The sequence below is a fragment of the Scyliorhinus torazame genome, chromosome 4, assembly GCF_047496885.1.
Source record: "Scyliorhinus torazame isolate Kashiwa2021f chromosome 4, sScyTor2.1, whole genome shotgun sequence".
Classification (NCBI taxonomy): domain Eukaryota; kingdom Metazoa; phylum Chordata; class Chondrichthyes; order Carcharhiniformes; family Scyliorhinidae; genus Scyliorhinus; species Scyliorhinus torazame.
In genome coordinates this window covers 48,656,508-48,680,987 of record NC_092710.1, presented here as the reverse complement: position 1 = coordinate 48,680,987, position 24,480 = coordinate 48,656,508, and the positions used below count along the sequence as shown (strand labels likewise).

Genomic DNA, 24,480 nt, shown 5'->3' with positions numbered 1-24,480 from the left:
ATGGAAAGTGGAAGAACCGTGACAACGTCGTGTTTGCCAAATTGCAACAGCCGTCCAGAATTTTCAAGAATTTTTGCTAGATATTCAGTGAATGTATAAACTCTCTCCTGGTCTTGTCCTGCATTATACCACTGTAGTTTTCTGGTCATGTTTAATCACTTCCCAATTCGCAAAATATTTCCTGTTTGTATACTTCTTTCCTGCAGAACTGCTTTTAAATTAACAACTTTCAGAATCACTGCAATTTTTACAGTTTCAAAAGCCCAGTGCCGATGAATATTTTATTTTGCACTCTCAAAGTCAGCAGGAGAAATCAACAATACTGATGTTTAATCAAAATAATTGAAATCTGTTCTACACTTGCAAAGCTGTCTTACAGATTGGTGCTGTGGCTTAGATGGTTAAAGCGCCTGTCTTGTAAACAGGAGATCCTGAGTTCAAATCTCAGCAGTACCTTTATACATTCAGGTCAATGCATGTAGCCTGTGAAGCGTGTTTAATGGTGAACACAGATAATGTTGACAACATTACTGTGGTACTGACCTTCAAGATTGTTTTCGCTTGTTTTATGTCAAACTTGATTCAAATTTCCATAATCTTCCGTTTTTCATGCAACTTCCATTTTCCTCATCTACTCCATTGCATGTAACCTCGCTTCAGCTCTGAATAAGGATCACACGGATTTGAAACATTAACTTTGTGTCTGGCTCCACAGACATCCTCAAATTTTATGAGCTTTAATCCAATCATTTTTAGTTTCTCATGCAGATTCACAACATGTGCAGTATTTTCCTTTGAATGCACGACAGGATTGACCTCAGGAAATTCAGTAGGAACATTTTGAATGTCTGTCAGCGATGTCTGTGAGCAAAGATTGAATGATTGAATGATTTACTCTGATGAAGAGTGACCCAGCCTCGAAACGTGAGCTCGGTTCTCTCTTCACAGATGCTGCCAGACCCACTGAGATTTTCCATCATTTCCTGTTTTTTTTCAGATTCCACATCCGCAGTAATTTGCCTTTTTATTGGACGATATATGTTGCTGCATGTCAGCAGGAACTATTTGGGCGGTATAAAGGATGGGGCGTTTTCCATGAAGATGTGGCGTTGACAGATCTATTTACACCCTGAAACTTTGCGATTTGCATAATTTGTTACTTTTCTAGATGAGCTTACTTGCGGTCACTCGCTGCCACAACAAACAACAGATGACACGCTTTATTCCCTCTCTGAAAATACAATCTGTATCTCTGCAGCTTCCCACTGATATCTCAGCGAACTAAACGTAATCTTCAATGTCTTGAAGTCCCAGTGCATGTCCCTGGGTAACAACAGTTGTCACATCACAGGTCATTGGTTAAAATGCGAGTCCAAGCTGAAGAATTTGAGAAAGAAAGCCGAAGGGAGGCTGCCGGTCTGCTTGCGAGGGAAATGAGCTGGAGAGGCTGAATGACCAGTGAAGGGAATTCAAAAGATACAATATGAGACTTTGAAGTGAGCGATGAGAACAATTTTGCAATGGGCCCTGATAGCTCAGTCGAGAGAACTTCAGGCTTTTAATCTGAGTGTCAAGGGTTCAAGTCCCTGCCAATATTTGATTTTAGCTCAAGGCGTTTGCTTCCCAATGAACGGTAGGAAATAAAAATAAAGAATGCAGGATGCTTCATGGAAAGTGGAAGAACCGTGACAACGTTGTGTTTGCCAAATTGCAACAGACGTCCTGAATTTTCAAGAATTTTTGCTAGATTTTCAGTGAATGTATAAACTCTCTCCTGGTCTTGTCCTGCATTATACCACTGTAGTTTTCTGGCCATGTTTAATCACTTCCCAATTCGCAAAATATTTCCTGTTTGTATACTTCTTTCCTGCAGAACTGCTTTTAAATTAATAACTTTCAGAAATAACTGCAATTTTTATGTTTCAAAAGCCCAGTGCCGATGAATATTTTATTTTGCACTCTCAAAGTCAGCAGGAGAAATCAACAATACAAAATTTAATCAAAACAATTGAAATCTGTTCTACACTTGCAAAGCTGCCTTGCAGATTGGTGCTGTGGCTTAGATGGTTAAAGCGCCTGTCTTGTAAGCAGGCGATCTAGAGTTCAAATCTCAGCAGTACCATTATAAATTCAGGTCAAAGCATGTAGCCTGTGAAGCATGTTTAATGGTGAACACAGATAATGTTGGCAACATTTCTGTGGTACTGACCTTCAAGATTGTTTTCGCTTGTTTTATGTCAAACTTGATTCAAATTTTCATAATCTCCCGTTTTTCATGCAACTTCCATTTTCCTCATCTACTCCATTGCATGTAACCTCGCTTCAGCTCTGAATAAGGATCACACGGATTTGAAACATTAACTTTGTGTCTGGCTCCACAGACATCCTCAAATTTTATGAGCTTTAATCCAATCATTTTTAGTTTCTCATGCAGATTCACAACATGTGCAGTATTGTCCTTTGAATGCACGACAGGATTGACCTCAGGAAATTCAGTAGGAACATTTTGAATGTCTGTCAGCGATGTCTGTGAGCAAAGATTGAATGATTGAATGATTTACTCTGATGAAGAGTGACCCAGCCTCGAAACGTGAGCTCGGTTCTCTCTTCACAGATGCTGCCAGACCCACTGAGATTTTCCATCATTTCCTGTTTTTTTTCTGATTTCACATCCGCAGTAATTTGCCTTTTTATTGGACGATATATGTTGCTGCATGTCAGCAAGAACGATTTGGGCGGGATAAAGGATGGGGCGTTTTCCATGAAGATGTGGCATTTGCAGATCTATTTACACCCTGAAAATTTGCGATTTGCATAATTTGTTACTTTACTAGATGAGCTTACTTGCGTTCACTCTCTGCCATAACAAACAACAGATGACACCCTTTATTCCCTCTCTCAAAATACAATCTGTATCTCTGCAGCTTCCCGCTGATATCTCAGAGAACTAAACGTAATCTTCAATGTCTTGAAGTCCCAGTGCATGTCCCTGGGTAACAACAGTTGTCACATCACAGGTCATTGGTTAAAATGCGAGTCCAAGTTGAAGAATTTGAGAAAGAAAGCCGAAGGGAGGCTTCCGGTCTGCTTGCGAGGGAAATGAGCTGGAGAGGCTGAATGACCAGTGAAGGAAATTCAAAAGATACAATATGAGACTTTGAAGTGAGCTATGAGAACATTTTTATAGTGGGCCCTGGTAGCTGAGTCGGTCGAGCATCAGACTTTTAATCTGAGGGTCCAGGGTTCAAGTCCCTGTCAGGGTTTTGATTTTGGCTCAAGGCGTTTGCTTCCCAATGAACGGTAGGAAATAAAAATAAAGAATTTAATGGAAAGTGGAAGAACCGTGACAACGTCGTGTTTGCCAAATTGCAACAGCCGTCCAGAATTTTCAAGAATTTTTCCTAGATTTTCAGTGAATGTATAAACCCTCTCCTGATCTTGTCCTGCATTATACCATTGTAGTTTTCTGGCCATGTTTAATCACTTCCCAATTCGCAAAATACTTCCTGTTTGTATACTTCTTTCCTGCAGAACTGCTTTTAAATTAATAAATTTCAGAATAACTGCAATTTTTCAGTTTCAAAAGCCCAGTGCCGATGAATATTTTAATTTGCACTCTCAAAGTCAGCAGGAGAAATCAACAATACTGATGTTTAATCAAAACAATTGAAATCTGTTCTACACTTGCAAAGCTGCCGTGCAGATTGGTGCTGTGGATTAGACGGTTAAAGTGCCTGTCTTGTAAACAGGAGATCCTGAGTTCAAATCTCAGCAGTACCTTAATACATTCAGGTCAAAGCATGTAGACTGTGAAGAATGTTTAATGGTGAACACAGAAAATGTTGACAACATTTCTGTGGTACTGACCTTCAAGATTGCTTTCCCTTGATTTATGTCAAACTTGATTCAAACTTCCATATCTCCCATTTTTCACGCAACTTCCATTTTCCTCATCTACTCCATTGCATCTAACCTCGCTTCAGCTCTGAATAAGGATCACACGGATTTGAAACATTAACTTTGTGTTTGGCTCCACAGACATCCTCAAATTTTATGAGCTTTAATCCAATCATTTTTAGTTTCTCATGCACATTCACAACAGGTGCAGTATTTTCCTTTGAATGCACGACAGGATTGACCTCAGGAAATCCAGTAGGAACATTTTGAATGTCTGTCAGCGATGTCTGTGAGCAAAGATTGAATGATTAAATGATTTACTCTGATGAAGAGTGACCCAGCCTCGAAACGTTAGCTCGGTTCTCTCTTCTCAGATGCTGCCAGACCCACTGAGATTTACCATCATTTCCTGTTTTTTTTCAGATTTCACATCTGCAGTAATTTGCCTTTTTATTGGACGATATATGTTGCTGCATGTCAGCAAGAACGATTTGGGCGGTATAAATTATTGGGCGTTTTCCATGAAGATGTGGTGTTGACAGATCTATTTACACCCTGACACTTTGCGATTTGCATAATTTGTTACTTTACTAGATGAGCTTACTTGCGTTCACACTCTGCCACAACAAACAACAGATGACACCCTTTATTCCCTCTCTTAAAATACAGTCTGTATCTCTGCAGCTTCCCACTGATATCTCAGCGAACTATACGTAATCTTCAATGTCTTGAAGTCCCAGTGCATGTCCCTGGGTAACAACAGTTGTCACATCACAGGTCATTGGTAAAATGCGAGTCCAAGTTGAAGAATTTGAGATAGGAAACCAAAGGGAGGCTGCTGGTCTTCTTGCGAGGGAAATGAGCTGGAGAGGCCGAATTACCGGTGAAGGAAATTCAAAAGATACAATATGAGACTTTGAAGTGAGCTATGAGAATGTTTTCATAATGGGCCCTGGTGGCTCAGTCGGTAGAGCATCAGGCTTTTAATCTGAGGGTCCAGGGTTCAAGTCTCTGTCAAGGCTTTGGTTTTGGCTCAAGGCGTTTGCTTCCCAATGAACGGTAGGAAATAAAAATAAAGAATGCAGGATGCTTCATGGAAAGTGGAAGAACCGTGACAACGTTGTGTTTGCCAAATTGCAACAGACGTCCTGAATTTTCAAGAATTTTTGCTAGATTTTCAGTGAATGTATAAAAACTCTCCTGGTCTTGTCCTGCATTATACCACTGTAGTTTTCTGGCCATGTTTAATCACTTCCCAATTCGCAAAATATTTCCTGTTTGTATACTTCTTTCCTGCAGAACTGCTTTTAAATTATTAAATTTCAGAAATAACTGCAATTTTTCAGTTTCAAAAGCCCAGTGCCGATGAATATTTTATTTTGCACTCTCAAAGTCAGCAGGAGAAATCAACAATACAAAATTTAATCAAAACAATTGAAATCTGTTCTACACTTGCAAAGTTGTCTTGCAGATTGGTGCTGTGGCTTAGGTGGTTAAAGTGCCTGTCTTGTAAACAGGAGATCCTGAGTTCAAATCTCAGCAGCACCTTTCCACATTCAGGTCAAAGCATGTAGTCTGTGAAGAATGTTCCTCATTTAATGGTGGACACTGAAAATGTTGACAACATTTCTGAGGTACTGACCTTCAACATTGCTTTCCCTTGATTTATGTCAAACTTGATTCAAATTTCCATATCGCCCACTTTTCACGCAACTTCCATTTTCCTCATCTACTCCATTGCATGTAACCTCGCTTCAGCTCTGAATAAGGATCACACGGATTTGAAACATTAACTCTGTGTCTGGCTCCACAGACATCCTCTAATTTTCTGAGCTTTAATCCAATCATATTTAGCTTCTCATGCATGTTCACAACATCTGCAGTATTTTCCTTTGAATGCACGACAGGATTGACCTCAGGAAATCCAGTAGGAACATTTTGAATGTCTGTCAGCGATGTCTGTGAGCAAAGATTGAATGATTCAATGATTTACTCTGATGAAGAGTGACGCAGCCTCGAAACGTTAGCTCGGTTCTCTCTTCACAGATGCTGCCAGACCCACTGAGATTTTCCATTATTTCCTATTTTTTTTCAGATTTCACATCTGCAGTAATTTGCCTTTTTATTGGACGATATATGTTGCTGCATGTCAGCAAGAACGATTTGGGCGGGAGAAAGGATGGGGCGTTTTCCATGAAGATGTGGCGTTGACAGATCTATTTACACCCTGAAATTCGCGATTTGCATAATTTGCTACTTTACTAGATGAGCGTACCTGCGTTCACACTCTGCCACAACAAACACCAGATGACACCCGTTATTCCCTCTTTAAAATACAATCTGTATCTCTGTAGTTTCCCACTCATATCTCAGCGAACTAACTTTAATCGTCAATGTCTTGAAGTCCCAGTGCATTGTCCCTGCGCAACAACAGTTGCCACATCGCAGGTCATTGGTAAAGTGCGAGTCCAAGTTGAAGAATTTGGGAAAGGAAACCAAAGGGAGGCTGCCGGTCTGCTTGTGACGAATGTGATTTAAAATAGTTACTTTAGAGATATTAGTTAATGTAATGTAGAAATAAGCCACTTTGATTCTGGCAAGTAGAGACAAAGGATTTTAGACCGCATGGAAAAAAGCAGGAAGAGGTGTGTCTATGAGAGTGATGCTGCATTGATAGGGGTCGGAGAAAGGGATTGGAAGTGAGCCAATCAGAATAGATCAAACAAGTCAGGAGCGACATAGGATGACCTATGTGTGTCGAGTATGTGAAACTTGATGCCATTTGAATGTATCAGTACTGATCTCTTTGTCTGGGACATTCACTTAGCTCCCGGGGCTGCAGAGAGCAACATGTTATCTGTATCACTGTGGACTAGGTAGCTTGCAAGCTGAATAAAATAACTAATGTTATACCTGCAAATCCATCTCGACTTTTATTGAGGCCAGACTGACGGATAAAGGAATTTGGGATTCAACATTTGGTGCCGAAAACCGGGATTTCTCAGGGCGATCCTGGTCCAACTGCGAAATCAGAATTAGACTGATTATGAACAGGAGGATGGGGAACGAGGGCCCTCAATGTAGAACTGGAAAATGAACGCGCATTGATTGTTCCGCTCTTCTTATCGTCTGATTAATCTGGTCACTCGCGGTTGGCACAGAAAGACCGCCTCGACGAAATCACAGGTCAGTCTGGGGATTAGCATTTTAATTGATGGGATTTCATTTGTGAGTTAATTCGTCTGGGGTAGGCTATATTGTTGATGGGACATTTAAAACTATAAATGGTTCAACTTCATTTGTGAGTTAATTCGGCTGGGGAAGGCTATATTGTTGATGGGACATTTAAAACTATAAATGGTTCAACTTCATTTGTGAGTTAATTCGGTTGGGTTAGGTTATGGGAGGTCGATGCGACATTTGAAATTGAAAATGGTTCACCTCCATGTGTGTGTGTTAAAAATATAGTTGATTAAGCTAAAATTATCTCCTTGGACTGTAGTGGCGAAAAACACAGTTCCGAGGACTGGTTGAGATTATGGGGAATTCCTTGGATAGCACAAATGATCCAGGCATGCCACTGCAAATATTATGTGATAAGTATCCGGACAAAGCGAAGGATTTTAGAAAATTGTCAGCACAGTTAAGAACTAAAATGGGAGATGAATGGCCACTAGGGGGCAGCACAGACCTAGAAATGGTTAAGAAAATCCAGGGACAAATTTGGAGAAAAAATCAAAGTATGAAAGCTAAAGAATTAATTGGATTATGGAGGCAATATTGTCAAGAGGAAAGAGATAAGATTATGTTGTCTAGCTGGCAGGACAATGCCCTTAAAATGGGGATTCCAATTAGTGAACAGGGTAACCTAAAAACATTACAGATCTTGAAAAAGGAATGTGCATTTAAAAAAAGAGCAAGTAGAGACAGGAAAGACGCGGGTCAAACAAGAGATGAGCTACGTAGTTCAATGGCTGGCCTTGAATTGACAGAAAAAGAAAAATTCAATAATTTGGAAAAGTCAGTAAAAGTTCTGTCTACACCCGTAGCATGGTCTGCGCTCATTCCAGAACCACCAGAGTACAATAATATAAACCCAGTCATTGCTCCCCAGATTCCAAATATGCCAGAAACTCAAGCCCTTTTGGATGATAGTGTGGGTGATAGTGTGGGTCCTGATTTACCAACTTCACGACCAGAAGAGCAAAAGGAACTCTGTCCCACAAGCCCAGTTAGCTCTAGGACAAGATCTCGGACAGCGAGAGAGGGGCTTGACCCTCACCAGAAACAATTAAGCATATCACCTAAGTCTCTCCAAACTAAGGAGAAACCACAAGATTCGGAAACAAAGGAAGCTGAAACAACTTCTTTTGAAGAGAAAGATCTCCCCCTAGTGACAGGGAGAGACGTTGAAGTCTTGGAACAGCCAGGGGAAATAGCTAGAGTGCCCCCTGGTGACATTCGGAGACAGTTACCGATTAGGAAGATGCGAAACCCCGACGCAGTGACTGCGGGAGCGAACCCCACGATAGACGTTTACTTCCCATGGACACCCAGTGAGATGATGGCTATTATGGCTACAATCCCAGATAGAAAAAAATCTCCTGCTGCCTTCGTGGATTCCTTGAGAACTACCATCTCAATTTATCAAGCTGATTCAAGGGACCTCTGGGCCCTAGTCCAGCAGATTTTAACCCCAGCAGAGTACCGCAATTATCTTAACCACCTGAATTATGCTAGTCATGCCGCACTTCAGCAGGCCTATGCGTTAGACGACGATGGAAGGACACAAATCTTGAATGCGTTGAATACACATTTCAAAGGCCCATAAATCTTCCTGTTATCTTAGACCTAAAACCTAAGAAGACTGAAGAGCCAGAGGAATTTCTGGAGCGTTTTAATGAAATCTACCGGGGGCAGTCAGGCGATTTGCTGTATCAAAATGGTCAGAATTCCCCTCAATATTGTGCTATGTTAATGCATTGCCTACCACCTTCTGTGGTTACTGCTGTGAAATGTAGTAACATGAATTGGACAGAGAACGACCCTTCCCAGGTGGCAAGGGTAGTCAGATTTTATTGGAAGGAGGGTGTAGGCCAAGAAGGAGGCTCAGTTACAAAGCATAAGACTGAGTATGTAATGAAAAAGGATGATTGGTGATCCCAACAAGCGGCAGAAATGGCAGTTTACCAGCAGGAGCCCCAATATAGTGACTTTGGGTGGGTGGATCAGCGAAGAGGAGGATACCAAACCCACCCAAAGGGACCCTCACCCCCTTTTTATGGCCCACCGAACGAATCAACAGCTCTACAACCGCAGCCCCCTCTGAGGGGCCATTGGTCTACTGGAAGAAGAGGACGGGGCAGAAATAGAGGGAGCAATGCATGTTTTAATTGCGGCCATGTAGATCACTGGCAACAGGAATGCACCTTTAAAAGACAGGCAGTAGAAGGAGATTATCCGACCCAAAGGAGAGGGTACCCACCAAGGGGAGGACAGACGAGATACACTGAATTCTCCCAGGAAAACCCTTTCCCAACACAGGATTGACTAGCTAATTTAGCCATAAGGACTCTCCAATCGGACAGGGAACCTATTATCTCTCTGCAGATAGGAGATCAACATCACTCATTTGTAATCGACACCGGGGCAGCCATGTCTTCTGTGCAATCAGCACTTAAATTACCATTATCCGATCACACGCAGCAATTGTCAGGGTTCCAAGGACAGGTGTGTGAGTATCCTATTTCTGAACCTGTGACAGTCACTTACGAGAATAAGTCTGCAGAGCATCAGGTTGTAGTGACTACTGGATTGGACTGTAACTTGTTGGCCCGAGATTTACTGTGTATCTTCCAGCTACAGCTAGAATGCGGAGATGAGGGGGTAACGGTTACATCATGGAGGATGAGACAACAGTGCTATATTTCTATCACCCCCCAGTGGTGGACGTTAGATGTTGAACAGTCACTGCATCACGTTACCCTGGCCTATGACAGAACTGGACGAAACAGGGAGTTGGAGGACAAATGCCGGCCATTACTTGAGACCGAATGGCCAGTCAAGGTTACACCCACAGTCACGGGAAAAGAAGGTACAGCCGATTTTGTTACAATATCACCACATTTATGGCCACAGTCAGATTCGGTAAGCCCTCATATTACACGTCAGGTCCATGACCAGTACCATGCCAGGGATATGGGGCGAATGGTCGGGAGGGCGGTGGATCATTCGGATCCAACAGACTACGCACTTCAAGTCATGCCGGACGGCACTACCAATAAATATTTTGAGGTCCCTGAAATGATTAACACTCGACTGCAGCATCACAGGGGACATGATGTGTTGGAATATGTCAATCCACAGGTCTGGGCGGAATACCCATCACAAGTGGGAAAGACAAATGTTACACCTATTAAGGTGATGATTAAGGATCATGTAAAGCTACCTTCCATTCGACTATACCCCCTGAAATCTCAAGCTGCTCCATCAATAGATAAATTAATCCGAGAGCTGTTGAAACAGGGTATTTTGGTCCCTTGCCAATCAGAATGTAACACCTCCATACTTGCTGTGCCTAAACCAGCCAAACCAGACCAGTACCGATTAGTACAGGATTTACGTTCAATTAATGCCATCGTACAGCCGTTACATGCTCTCGTCCCTAACCCTGCCCACATACTGGCTCAAATTCCAGCTCAAGCCCGGGTCTTCGCCGTAATTGACCTTCAGCACGCCTTCTTTGCCCTCCCACTTGTGACTGAAAGTCAATATTTGTTTGCCTTCACTTCCAATGGACAGCAGTATACCTGGACCCGACTGCCACAGGGGTTCGTCAATTCACCTACACTCTTCTCCAGATGTCTGCAGACCCAACTCCAGGCCTTGACATTGGAGCATGGTTCCACTCTGGTGCAGTATGTAGATGACATATTGGTGGCAAGTCCTGACGAGCCCAGTAATAGGGATGATGTGATCCAATTATTGAACCACCTATCCTCGTTGGGTTATGTTGTTTCACAAGCAAAGGCCTTGGTGGCTCAGAGAAAAGTTAAGTTCTTAGGAGTTTTACTTACAGCCACAGAAAGAAGTCTCGAACCCAGTAGGATTGAACCAATATGCCAATTCCCCGCCCCTACAATAGCCAAGGAGGTTCGTCATTGGCTGGGTATGATGAATTATTGTCGGCAGTGGATACCAAACATCGCTGTCTATACAAAGCTGCTGACGCCTTACACTAGTGAAGGGAGGAATTTTACTCTCACCACCGAGGCACTCGAGGCCTTCCGTTGCCTGAAGCAGGCCTTGCTACAAGCACCGGCCCTCGGTAGGCCCCTATACGACCGACCATTCCAGATATACTGTACTGTTCTGGAAGGATGTTCAACAGCGGTACTCACCCAGCAACATGGGGACAAGCACCGGCCCGTAGCATATTACTCTTCCAAACTCGACCCAGTGGCGTTGGGCCACCCTGTTTGCACCCAGATCTTGGCAGCGATATACAATAGTTTGCAGGCTGCTGCCAACATCACTCTCCAACAGGATATTACGGTGTATAGCTCCCACTCGGTAATCGCACTATTGGGGCAACTGCAGACACAGCATCTTACCGCAGCTCGTCAGAATAGGTATGAGATATACCTTTTGAACAATCCACGTCTGACATTTAAATACTGTACCACTATCAATCCAGCCTGTTTTCTTAGTGGTCCCCCTGTCAATGAGGACGCGCCTGGTCACGACTGTTTAGCCTTGATTCAGGAAACTACAACAATAAGGGACGACTGAGTGATATTCCGTTAGAACAACCTGACATGATTATGTATGTTGATGGCAGTGCATTAGTAAGCCCCACTGGCCGGAGACTGTCGGGTTATGCAATCATAGATCAGGATGGTCTGATTCTAGAAGCGGCAGCTTTCCAGACCCCTTACTCAGCACAACAAGCCGAACCTTTTGCCCTCACCCGTGCATGTATACTTGGGGGAGATCGCCGGGTAAATATCTACACTGACTCCCGATATGCTTTCGGGGTAGTTCATGACTTCGGACAACTCTGGAAGAATAGGGGATTCCTTACCTCGGCAGGCACAGAAATATCCAACCGGGGTTTAGTTAATGACCTACTGCAGGCCCTCCTTATGCCCGCGCAGATTTCCGTTATTAAATGCGCTGCCCACACGAATGGTACAACCCCAGTTGACGTTGGTAATGAACGAGCAGATTGTGCAGCGCGAACAGCCGCGCAAATTCAGCAAGTGATGGTGTAGAAGACAGATATGAAAGTGTATAACTGAAAAGTTTCTCCCGGCCATTTTAGGTTAGGTTTGGTTTTAGTGTTTAGTTTAGTCAGTTTTGTCCTTTATAGTCTCCATTTTAGAGATGTCTTTTGGGCATTCTGTCAGTCTAACAGTCTGTGTCAGTGATGTTAGTCCACTTTTGACTTTGAGTTTGAGTTTAGCTGAAGATTAGCTCTCTCTCTCTCTTCATGTTTCATTGCCAGACTTTGACCTTTAAAAAGTTACTTTTGAGCTGTCTGCCTAAGCAAAGAAAGATAATGTCTGTAATTCTCTGAAAGCTTCGAATTGTCTACGAATTGCCTTTTAAATGACTTTCAAATTGTAATCAAGCGACTACAAATAAAACAATTCTTTTTGGCACCTGAGGAGTTTATACTGCAAATTTCTGCTGAGTTCCAGTATTCGCAAAGTGCTACTGATAACCGAATAGCAGAGATGATATAAATTCCTTCAACTATACACAGTCGAATAATACAAGGAATCGAACAACTTAACACAGTCTACAAATATTATAAATCTTACAACTTGTCGTATTGCGCCAGGACTTGATTCATCAACTAAGCTTCCCCCAAACTTGGCGTAGTTCGGCAGGTTAAGAATCTCTATAAATTATAGTTTCCTTTAATTGGCGAGCCAGCCAGGAGTCGAACCTAGAATCTTCTGATTACAAGTCATTCGTTTTGGCGTAGTCAGGCAGTGGGGGGGAGTACTGAGGACGACCTTCGGAGGCCCAGGTGACGACGGAAAGCTTCGAAGATAATCGGAGGAGGTCGGAAACCTTCGGGAAGCTTCTGAGATAATCGGAGGAGGCCCAGAAGACAGCCGGAACCCACGGCTAGACTAGGGTAAGAAATATCTTTTTCACCCATTAAAAGTCTTAAAGCCGCATCAATCAGTACTTCGACCCTTGAAAAGAACATTTTTTATAAACTGTGTTAAATACATCAAGTGCCAGTCGGTCAGACTATCAGACGTGACTGGAAGATGAGTCACTGCAGTAACTAAAATAAAACGGCAGTCAGCGATCAAGAAAAGTTATGGCTGATCCTAATCAAAGTGTAGATCCAGAGCCTTTAGAAGGCAGAAAATTACTCCCCACTACATCCAAGGGGGGTGCTGGAATACCAGATGTTTCTGTTGAAGATACGTTGGGGGATTGTAGATCTTTCACTCGTCGACATTTTAACCTATGTGAAACCTCAAAGAAAATTGAATCAAAGTATGATATCCCCAGAGGACAGTGGTCCTTCAATAATATCAAGAGAGCATGGGGAAAATGCACATGATTACACGGTGCAGAACGTGTAAAATGGTCCTTGGTAATTACGGGACAGATACACAGTCAGCAAGAGATCATTGTTAAAAATAAAAGTGATCATCAGCTTCAGTCCACTAAAGACCAACTAAGTGCAGTTCTTGAAGATTTGCAAGTTGCAAAATCCAAACTTGAGCATTATGATGAAATTAAAACAGAATTGCAAGATGCAAAATCCAAACTTGAAACAGATTTGCAAGATGCAAAATCCAAACTTGAGCATTCTGATGAAATTAAAACAGATTTGCAAGTTGCAAAATCCAAACTTGAGCATTATGATGAAATTAGAACAGATTTGCAAAACCAAACCTCTGATCTCCAACAATTTCAAATCCAAGTTTTTAAAGTGGAGTCAAAATACCAACAGTTGCAATGAACTACTGAGTGAAGCGATGATGAGTATAGGTCCACTAAAAAGCAACTAATTGCAGTTGTTGAAGAATTGCAAGATGCAAAATCCAAACTTGAGCATTCTGATGAAATTAAAACAGAATTGCAAGTTGCAAAATCCAAACTTGAGCATTATGATGAAATTAAAACAGATTTGCGAAACAAAACCTCTGAACTCCAGCAGTTATCTTTTCAAATAACAGAATTCCAAAATCAAGTCTTTGAAGTGGAGTCAAAATACCGACAATTGCAATTAAAAACTGAGCGAATTGAACTTGAAAATTGCAAGTTAGTGAAAGAAAGATGCGTTTTAGAAAGGAATATAACCAGCGTGACTGAACATTGCAATTCTTTGACAAACATGCTTTCTGTACAAAAGATTGAACAAACTCAGAAAGCAGTCCAAGCCACCCACCTAGTGGCACAATCGGCAATTGCACAGCCGAGATCAATTGTTAAACATAAATAATTTTCTCTGTCGGATGAATCAGACGAAGATAGTGTTCCTACAATACAAAATACTAAAGCAATTCGACTAGCCCCTTTAAAACGCAAACGGGTTAGGGTTGGAAGCAAAAAAATAGAAGAAGATGGTGAAACTATCACTAGAAACATATTTGACCACCAATGGGTTCATGAACAAATTGATCCTTCTAAAATTGACGAATGGTCCAAGGGTCTTCCACACCCTAAAAAGGGTGGTATGACCACATGGGATGGAATTCACAGATTACAAGCCATTTACAGTCTCCACCCACTTGATGGAGTACAAATTCTGACTATCATGCTAGGTACTCGTATAGGTTTAACCCTTAAAAATGAAGTAGAAGTTCCCTTTGGAGACGATTTGCAAAATTTAGAAGCTGGTTGGCAAGCAGTCAAGAATTGGCTATTAAAATTCCGTCCCCCGAGGACCAATTGGTCTAAGATCACAGCTTGCATTCAAAAAAATGATGAAGATATTCAGGATTTTGAGGAAAGATTTTTACATACTTGGATGGAATATTCAGGGATGACACTCGACCAGGAAAATGACACATGGGATGCAAGCACTTTAAGTCCATTAAAAACGGCTTTTATAGCCGGTGTTAAACCTGGAATTTCTGCTGCCTTGAATTTGGTTTTACCAGCTTGGGCCACAGCTGGCACATACCGAGACATAGTTGACCGATGCATTCAGATAGATCGTGGTTTGTACAATCAGGCAACTTTTAACACTGCAGCTGCTCAAATGCAGCCTATTGCTCAAATCCAGCCCATGTTACCTGCTGCTCCAGCGGCGGCTGTTGCAGCACCTGCAGGAATATCAGCAGTAACTACAATTTCACCACCGGCGCCAGGGCAAACATGTACCCTTGCTCCATTAAAATCACGTAAGGAAATACCACAATGTCTTTTCTGTGGTAGAGTAGGACACTGGATGGCAAAATGCTATCAAAAACAACGGATGGATTCAAGAGATGATAATGAAGTAGAAAATATTCATTACAATACATACCCACCTCGTGGTCAATTACGTAACTCACACAAACAAGACGCACCTAGGGTTACGTTCCAACAAGACACACCCAGACTTGCGTACAGGGATTCTAGACCCTCCCAGCCGTACCCACGTAGGGAGGAACCGTACCCACGTAGGGACGAGCTGTACCCACGTAGGGAGGAACCGTACCCACGTAGGGACGAGCTGTACCCACGTAGGAATCTATACGATGATGATAATGCTATGAATGAAATGTTAAACAGCTGTCCTCCAGCTCAAAGAAGTTCTCTGTATGATAATTCAAAAAACTACTAGAACCCACTCTTGATGATTCTCTCCATTTCTCTCTACATGCACTTGTGGAACAAAAAAATGATGGACTATATATTTCATTAAGAGTGGGAGGCATTTATATCGATTTTTTATTCGACACTGGAGCTGAACTTACCTGTGTTACTGAACAGAGTGCTGCTTTCTTTCCCCTAACTGTAGAAAAAATTGAAGCTTTTGCCGCAGGAGGAGGCTCGGTCACTCTTCGGAAGACTAAACCAATGCTTTTAGAATTTGGACCACATCAACTGATGACATCAATATGGGTAGGTCCGGTAACACAAGCACTTCTAGGTATGGACATCTTATCACAACAAAATTCTTCACTCAATTTCAATAATGGAAAAATCACCTGGTCCATTAGACACATCAAAAAAGATGAAATACAAAGCCATCCAATTTGGGCAATTGACAAAAATGATTGTGGTCTTTTAAAAATGGAACCAGTCACTTTTATGGGATCCGCTCCACCTTGTACCAAACAATACCCTATTAATAAAACTTCAATTCAAGGCATTCTACCTATAATAAAACAACTTGAAGAGAGGGGTATTTTAATGCGCATTCACAGTTCATCAAACAGCCCTGTATGGCCTGTAAAAAAGGCTAATGGCACATGGCGCCTCACTATTGACTATAGAAAGGCAAATCAATTCATTGTCAGAAAAGCTCCTTTAGTGGCAGATCCATCTACAATCTTTAACTCTTTAACTCCTGACCTTCAATGGTTTTCAGTTATTGACATGGCAAATGGCTTCTGGTCAGTACCACTGGCTAAACATGTACAACCATGGTTTGCTTTTACAGTCAATCAGCAACAGCACACATGGACTAGACTACCGCAAGGTTTTCATAATAGCCCAACTGTTTACCACATGGCTCTGCAGAATCATCTCAGGCAACTGCCTGATCTGCCTTCCACCATTATTCAGTATGTAGATGATGTTCTAATAGCCTCCATCAATAAAGATGATCATGACAAAGACTTACGGGTGGTCTTGAACCACCTCAGTACAAATGGTCACAAAGCTAGCTTTGCCAAAGCACAAATTGCCCAGGAAGAAGTTGTTTACTTGGGTCAGAAAATTTCCAAAGGCAAAAGGGAACTTACTCAGAACAGAACAATTGCCATCAGAGCAGCTAAAGAACCCTCAACTGTACAGGAAGTCAGATCTTTCTTGGGCCTCTGTAATTTTAACAGAAATTGGATTGATTCTTATACTCAGTTATGTCAGCCATTAAATGATCTTTTAAAAGGAAACAGAAAATCAAAAGATCAAGTTAAACTCAATTCAGAACAAAAACAATCATTTCTGAATTTGAAAAAGGTCTTGTGTTCGGCACCAGCCTTAGGTATTCCAAACAACGGAAAACCTTTTACCATGTTTGTTCATGAAAGAGATGGTTACATGACTGCATTTCTAGCTCAAGAACATGGTGATCAGTTAAGACCAGTTGGGTACTATTCCCTTAAACTTGACAATGAGGCACTGGCATTTGGCAGTTGTTTACGAGCCATGGAAGCCACATGTCGAGCTGTAATGATGACATCAGGCCTTGTTCTAGACCAAAAATTAACCATTAAATGTCCACACTCAGTCCATTCTCTACTATCCATGAACAGAGTGTCACAAGTTACATCAGCTAGATGGACTAGGTGGACAGCAGTACTGGAAGCTCCCAACCTATATTTTCACAAAGCTAGTCCTATAAACCCATCATCCTTGCTCCCGCTTCCCGAGGAACAAAAGGGAGGGGAGGGAGAAGGGCATGACTGTGTGAAAATAATAGAGGAAATGGAAGAAGTACGCTTAGTAGAAGAAGAGCCACTACAGAACCCAGATTTAATCCTATTCACTGATGGTTGCTCTTTTATTGACAAGGGTATCAGAAAAGCTGGGTGGGCAGTCACAAGCCCATACGAAGTATTAGCTGAAGGAAGCTTGCCCCCAGGTACATCAGCTCAGCAGGCCGAATTAAAGGCACTAACAGAAGCATGTCATGTGGCAAGAGATAAAACTGCTAACATCTATACTGACTCCAGATATGGTTTTGGAGTAGCACATGATTTTGGCCATCTGTGGAGAAAAAGAGGATTTTTCACAACGGCAGGTACACCTATCCGAAATGGACAGGAAGTACAAAATCTTCTAGAAGCTATGGTTTTACCAAAAGAAGTATCAGTTCTAAAATGCAAAGCCCATACTCATGGGGACTCTATGGAAGCAAGAGGAAATGCTCTTGCTGACCAAGCAGCAAGGGAAGCTGCCTCCCTTTGTGCCTCTCAGTGGCATCAGGAATCCAGTCACATTTACAAATTGGGAGTAGCTACCTTATTACATGATTTACGTGAAATGCAGAATGATTGTACAAAGGAAGAAAAATGGACATGGTTAGAATCAGGTATTCAACCAGGTGATGATGATGACATTTGGAGAGAAGTTCAAACTTGTAAACCAGTTGCACCACAATCGCTAATGCCTTTTTTAGCTCAACAAATTCATTCATGGGGACACATATCACCTCAACAAATGATGGATCGATTCCATAGAAGTTGGTGTGGTAAAGGATTTAAAAAACATGCACAATTGGTAGCAAACTGCTGTGTAACCTGTCAAAAGAATAACTTGGTACCCATAACATCAATGCCAAAATTAAGAGCTCCTGCTCCTGCAGGTCCATTCCAGGATATACAGGTAGATTACATCAGCCTTCCTAAATGACAAAAGTACAATGACGTCCTTGTAATAGTGGATAAATTCTCCAGATGGGTGGAAGCTGCTCCAGCTAGAAGAGGGACAGCTGCCCATACAGCCAAAGTGCTATGCAAAGACTTTATCCCTAGATGGGGAGTTCCAGCTAGCATTGACTCAGACAATGGATCACACTTCACAGGTGCTGTTTGTAAGGAAGTCTGTAAACTACTAAACATTATCTGGAATTTTCACTGTCCTTACATCCACAATCACCAGGAAAAGTGGAACGTATGAATCGAACTTTGAAAGAAAGACTGTCTAAATACAGCCAGGAAGGCATGAATTGGGTCCAAGCTTTGCCAATAGTGTTATGCAGTATTAGAGCTACACCAAACAGAACAACAGGCCTGAGTCCTTTTGAAATCATCACAGGCAGACCAATGTCTCTGCCAGGATCTATTGACTTGCGGAAAGCAGACTGTCATTTAATGAGTGATACTTTGTTGTCTTACTGTCAAGATCTAACAAATGCAGTTAGCTCTGCTTCTCAACAGGTGTTAGCTGCTTGGGGAGATCCTCCAGAAGGTGGGCACGACCTGGTGCCTGGTGAAGAAGTGTACGTTAAAAAGCTGCAAAAGGAACCCTTAGGATCAAAGTGGGAAGGTCCTTTCGTAATCCTTCTCACCACCCAATCCGCTGTGAAGTTAAAAGGAAAGAAAAGTTGGATTCACGCATCACACGTGAAGCGCGCATACAAGTAAAATGTTTGCCGCAATTTTAATTTTCAGTTCTGTGATTGGCTTTGTGAACGTTGTATCAGAACTGAATAAGAACACATTCCTTTACACATCTACGATATATGCTAAAAACGTTAATATTTCCAATTGTTGGGTATGCATTGCAACCCCTACTAACTCAGGGGAGGGTATTCCCTTTCTAACTATTCCCTTTAATGCTTCAGAAACGGCAGAATGGTACATCTATCAAAGTGTCCCTCACTCTGTGGTGATCCGTTCTGGAGCATATTCATGTGAAAAAGGAAGGTTCCAGGTTCGCATCCAAAAATATATTAAACTATGGAAATCTGCAGGTTATCCACTAAATACCTTTTTAGGATGGCACCAACTTAAATATAACCCTAACCAAAAACCTCAACATCTCAACCTCCCAACTAATGGTAAACAAAACGGATCAATTTGCTTCATGAGTAAGAACCCTAAAGGGATACAAATGGGTAATAGTATTTGTACTAATTATGTAGATGTTAACACAGCTTATAAATGTACAAACAATCTCTTACAAAGAGTTCTGCGGTCCTCAAAGATAACAGGCATACCTAATCTCAAAGATAATAAAACATTCGAAGACCGATGGTTCTTAGAAAATATTTACTTATATTCTGCTTATAATGGAACTTATTTTATTTGTGGTAATAAAGCATATCCCTGGCTCCCAACATCCTGGTCAGGATCTTGCTATTTAGGATACATTGTACCGGCCATTCGTCATGTGATTAATCTTCCTCATGCTTCAGAAGCAGTTGCTCGAAGGAACAAACGTTCCATTTTCTTAAAAGATGCAATTTTTGATAGAATGATTCCTTTCTATCAGGAAATGAGGATGGAGAATAAATTGAATAAAATAACAACCATCCTACAAAACGTAGCAGATTACACCGCCACTGCCCTAGATAAAATTTCTGACGAAATGCGAGCAATTCGAACCATGGTATTACAAAATCGAATGGCACTTGACTATGTGCTAGCTGGAAAATGTGGCACCTGCGCCCTGATTGGTGCAGAATGTTGCACTTTCATTCCCGATAACTCGAAAGAAGTTAAAGATTTGGCATTACATATCCAAAACGAAATCAAAAAACTTGATCCACCCCAATTTATCTCTCTCTGGGATAAAATTTGTGGGTGGCTTGGACCCACTGGAATGTCCACAATAAGAATAATCTCATTCTCCTGTGTAGCTGTATTCACCATTTACATAACATACCAATGTGCTAAGTGCATAAAAAACCTATTCGCTAAACGCAGGGGACCAACTATCAGAATGATTCAAACTAACCCAACGGTACCCGCAATTGATGAACTTGAGCTGAAATACTATTATTGAAATATTACTGATCAATCAACTACTTGACTATTATTAACATATTGTATCATTTATTAATACTGAATCAGTAGGATAAAATTTGATTAATTCATTAATTATAATAATTATTTTGACTGTATTATTAACATTGTATAATTTATTAATACTGAATCAGTAGGGTCAAATTTGATTAATCTATTAATTATAATAATTATTTTGAAATGCCTGTTGTATTTTAAGTGTCAATTTTATTGTTTAAAACTGCAATGATTCTTTGCGCTTTTACCTATCCTATCGCATTAATGATGTATTTTAATCTTTTCTGATATATCTCAATTTTTCGATTTATCAAAGGGCCGACTGTAGAAGCCAGGTATTTCGAATACAACTAGTATAGGTAAAAGATAGCTGTTTAAGCATAAATGTTGAGCCCCAGTTTTAATACCCATTTATACAGCATAATTCACTTTTACTGAAGTCCGTTGTTCTGGCAAATGCATATTTTCAAAGACAGTGTGACATTAAAACAGCAAGATAATTTGACACTGCTTGTGCTAATTGTCAAGGACAGGGACTGAATACACAGCACCATTGTTCACAATGCCGATAACAGTTAGGTCAGAAAAGCTGATGTTGCACATTGAAGATGGACGGCTTGCCATCAAATCAAATGTGTTTGAGTCTAACCCAAACCAATTAGGATTATATTGGGGTGTAATTAGACGACTTAAGACAGATATGAAAGTGTGTAACTGAAAAGTTTCTCCCGGCCATTTTAGGTTAGGTTTGGTTTTAGTGTTTAGTTTAGTCAGTTTTGTCCTTTATCGTCTCCATTTTAGAGATGTCTTTTGGGCGTTCTGTCAGTCTAACAGTCTGTGTCAGTGATGTTAGTCCACTTTTGACTTTGAGTTTGAGTTTAGCTGAAGATTAGCTCTCTCTCACTCTTCATGTTTCATTGCCAGACTTTGACCTTTAAAAAGTTACTTTCGAGCTGTCTGCCTAAGCAAAGAAAGATAATGTCTGTAATTCTCTGAGAGCTTCGAATTGTCTACGAATTGCCTTTTAAATGACTTTCAAATTGTAATCAAGCGACTACAAATAAAACAATTATTTTTGGCACCTGAGGAGTTTATACTGCAAATTTCTGCTGAGTTCCAGTATTCGCAAAGTGCTACTGATAACCGAATAGCAGAGATGATATAAATTCCTTCAACTATACACAGTCGAATAATACAAGGAATCGAACAACTTAACACAGTCTACAAATAGTACAAATCTTATAACTTGTCGTATTGCGCCAGGACTTGATTCATCAACTAAGCTTCCCCCAAACTTGGCGTGGTTCGACAGGTTAAGATCCTATAAATTAAAGATTCCTTCAGATGTTAAGATGCCTAAGATGTTAAGTCAGACTAAACGATCTACTATAAATATGTCTGTTTCTGACAAGTCAATGCCAACCATCCAAGACGTCATAAGATTACAGGAGGACGCTCCTGAGAGTGATAAACAAATGTGGAAACGGTTAGGTTGTACATATGATTCTGTTTCCTCTTTATGGACCACGCCTGCACATCAGACTTATATGTCTGATGTGCTGGCTTTATGGGTAATTGAATGTGTACACTTTGCAACTCATTGTGGGGCTCGAGGGACTAGTGATTTGTTGCTGGACACTTGGTGGCACCCTAAAATGCAGGGGTTGGCCCAAAGTATCAGTAATCGGTGTTTGATTTGTCAGCAATATAACACCGGAAAAGGTATCTCTTGTGGGATGGGGCAAACCCCGTTGCCCAGTGGTCCCTTTGAGACGCTCCAAATGGATTACATTGAGTTGGAAAGGTGTCAATGTTATAAATATGTTTTGGTCATTGTGGATGTGTTCAGCAGATGGGTCGAGGCGTATCCGACTATCGATAATAAAGTTGCTACTGTGGTTAAAGTCTTGATGAGGGAATTCATTCCCCGGTACGGTATACCAGCTCAGTTAAGTTCTGATAATGGGCCTCATTTAATTGGACAAATTAACAAGGAGTTTTGCTCACAGTTGGGCATACGCCAGCAGTTACACTGTGCTTATAGACCGCAGGCGGCCGGGTTGGTTGAGAGACACAATCAGACCCTCAAAACTAAATTGGCTAAATTAAGAGCAGACACGGGACTGACATGGCTTAAGTTGCTCCCCGTTGCCCTCTTCCAGCTGCGGGTTACACCTGCGGGACCGGCCCGGCTCTCTCCCGCCGAGATTCTTTATGGCAGGCCTCTTAGAACTCCCTGGAGCCTGCAGGTTCCCAGACTGGTTCAGTTTCATCAGATGACTGAAGAGATGACCACCTATGTTCTAGCCCTCACGCAAGTGCTCAAGGAACTCCATGGCCAGGTCCACGCGGCTCACCAGCCATCGCCCCCAGTACTTAGCTCACTTTCAGTCCAGCCCGGTAGTTATGTCATGGTCAAAAATTGGACTAGGAAGGGATCGGAGCCGCGATGGGACAGGCCCTTCCAAGTTCTCCTTACCACCCCCACAGCAGTTAAAGTGGAGGGGCGAAGTGCTTGGGTCCACCTACATCACTGTAAATTGAGTCCATCTCCACTACTGTAAAAGGTCGGATACTAAACTGCCTCCCTTCTCCAGTGCTATTTTACAGGTGTGGAGCATGATGGAGTGGCTACGCATCGTCTGTATGATATTTGGCCTCACTTCGCTTGGCGTGTTATTGGCGATGGACATGGAAAAGGGGAATATTATGTATCTGTGTAGCCCCAACCAATCTACAAGGTTACATCACCTTTGCAATGGTGATGTTCTTCGCTGCCCCCAGAGACGAGGACATGGTATCGGCTCATGGAAGGTCATCAAAGTTAAGGAGAATGCAGGAGTCATGAAGCAGTTGCACCGGTCCCGGCGATGGGAAGGGAACATTATATGGACATTGCCTTGTTTTTGGAATACATGTAAATTCGATTTTGGATGTGTTAAGAGTGGTGCAATAAAGGTAAAATCAGGCCGTCAGGAGAGCGTAGGAAGAGGCTATGAGAAAGTGAAAGGGACTAGAGAGAGGACGGGGCGTATGAGAAGGGAAGTACAGCTAGAACGTAGGTTACCGGGAGATACACTTAAGTTAATTAAAGGCCAAACTGAGGAAAACCCGGGTAGTATGAATCTCTTCTACCAGATTTACCACCGCTTGTATGGCCAGGGACGGGTTGTCTGCTACCCAAACCCCGCAGCGGTGTCTAGGTTATTTTCTGTTTCACCGCTTTGGGGCACTACCCAAACGGTGGTCCATTGTCAGCATTCCGAACCACTGCCCGAGCAAGTCACTCTTCCTTACGATCCGGATTCAGCACCACCGGCTATTTGCCTTCTCTTCCTCGGGATAATTCCCATTCACAGTACGATAGGCTGCGACGGTGGAGGGCGTACATACCTAGCCACTTCACTCCCAATAGGGATTCCTGGTCATACGAGAATTGCTTCAGCAGTGAAGGATATGGCTGTTTGCTGGTAGAGGTGGACACAAATATAACATGTCTGTTTCCCACCTGTACGGACAGGAGGTGCCATATCACCCAGGCGTCTGCCCAATGCGTTTGTTACAACACCACTTGCGTTCCATTGAACGCCGGCCTCCAGCTCCTTTGTGGCTGGGCGAATGTCTCTCATATCACTGTTGGGACTAGGGCTTTCCGCATTGCTAGGCGGCCCGAATGGGCGTTTCAAAGTTGGATAAACTGGGCTACTGGAGGGTCCTTACGCAACCGATATGCTGATTGTGATGCTAGCCTGCACACGGAGCAAGGATACTACTTTTTATTTAATGGTACAGCGACCAATGTTTTGTCACCCCCATTTCCCCGCCGAATTGCTATAGGGACTCTAGTCCCTACCACAGTCCCCTGCCCTTCGGCGTGGAACCTGCATAATCAGTTAGCACGCCGGGCAGTCTCTGCTGAATTTTG

General features: G+C 42.1%; 5 non-coding genes across 5 annotated transcripts; all 5 read left to right on the top strand.

Moving 5' to 3' along the window:
- The first annotated feature begins 382 nt into the window (after positions 1 to 382).
- trnat-ugu (transfer RNA threonine (anticodon UGU)) lies at positions 383 to 456 on the top strand. The gene has a single exon. It is a non-coding gene; the product is annotated as a tRNA-Thr (tRNA).
- A 1,592-nt stretch (positions 457 to 2,048) lies between these two features.
- Positions 2,049 to 2,122, top strand: trnat-ugu (transfer RNA threonine (anticodon UGU)). Its single transcript has one exon. It is a non-coding gene; the product is annotated as a tRNA-Thr (tRNA).
- Positions 2,123 to 3,706: 1,584 nt separating this feature from the next.
- On the top strand, positions 3,707 to 3,780 carry trnat-ugu (transfer RNA threonine (anticodon UGU)). The gene has a single exon. It is a non-coding gene; the product is annotated as a tRNA-Thr (tRNA).
- A 1,066-nt stretch (positions 3,781 to 4,846) lies between these two features.
- On the top strand, positions 4,847 to 4,919 carry trnak-uuu (transfer RNA lysine (anticodon UUU)). Its single transcript has one exon. It is a non-coding gene; the product is annotated as a tRNA-Lys (tRNA).
- Positions 4,920 to 5,371: 452 nt separating this feature from the next.
- On the top strand, positions 5,372 to 5,445 carry trnat-ugu (transfer RNA threonine (anticodon UGU)). The gene has a single exon. It is a non-coding gene; the product is annotated as a tRNA-Thr (tRNA).
- The last annotated feature ends 19,035 nt before the right edge of the window (positions 5,446 to 24,480 follow it).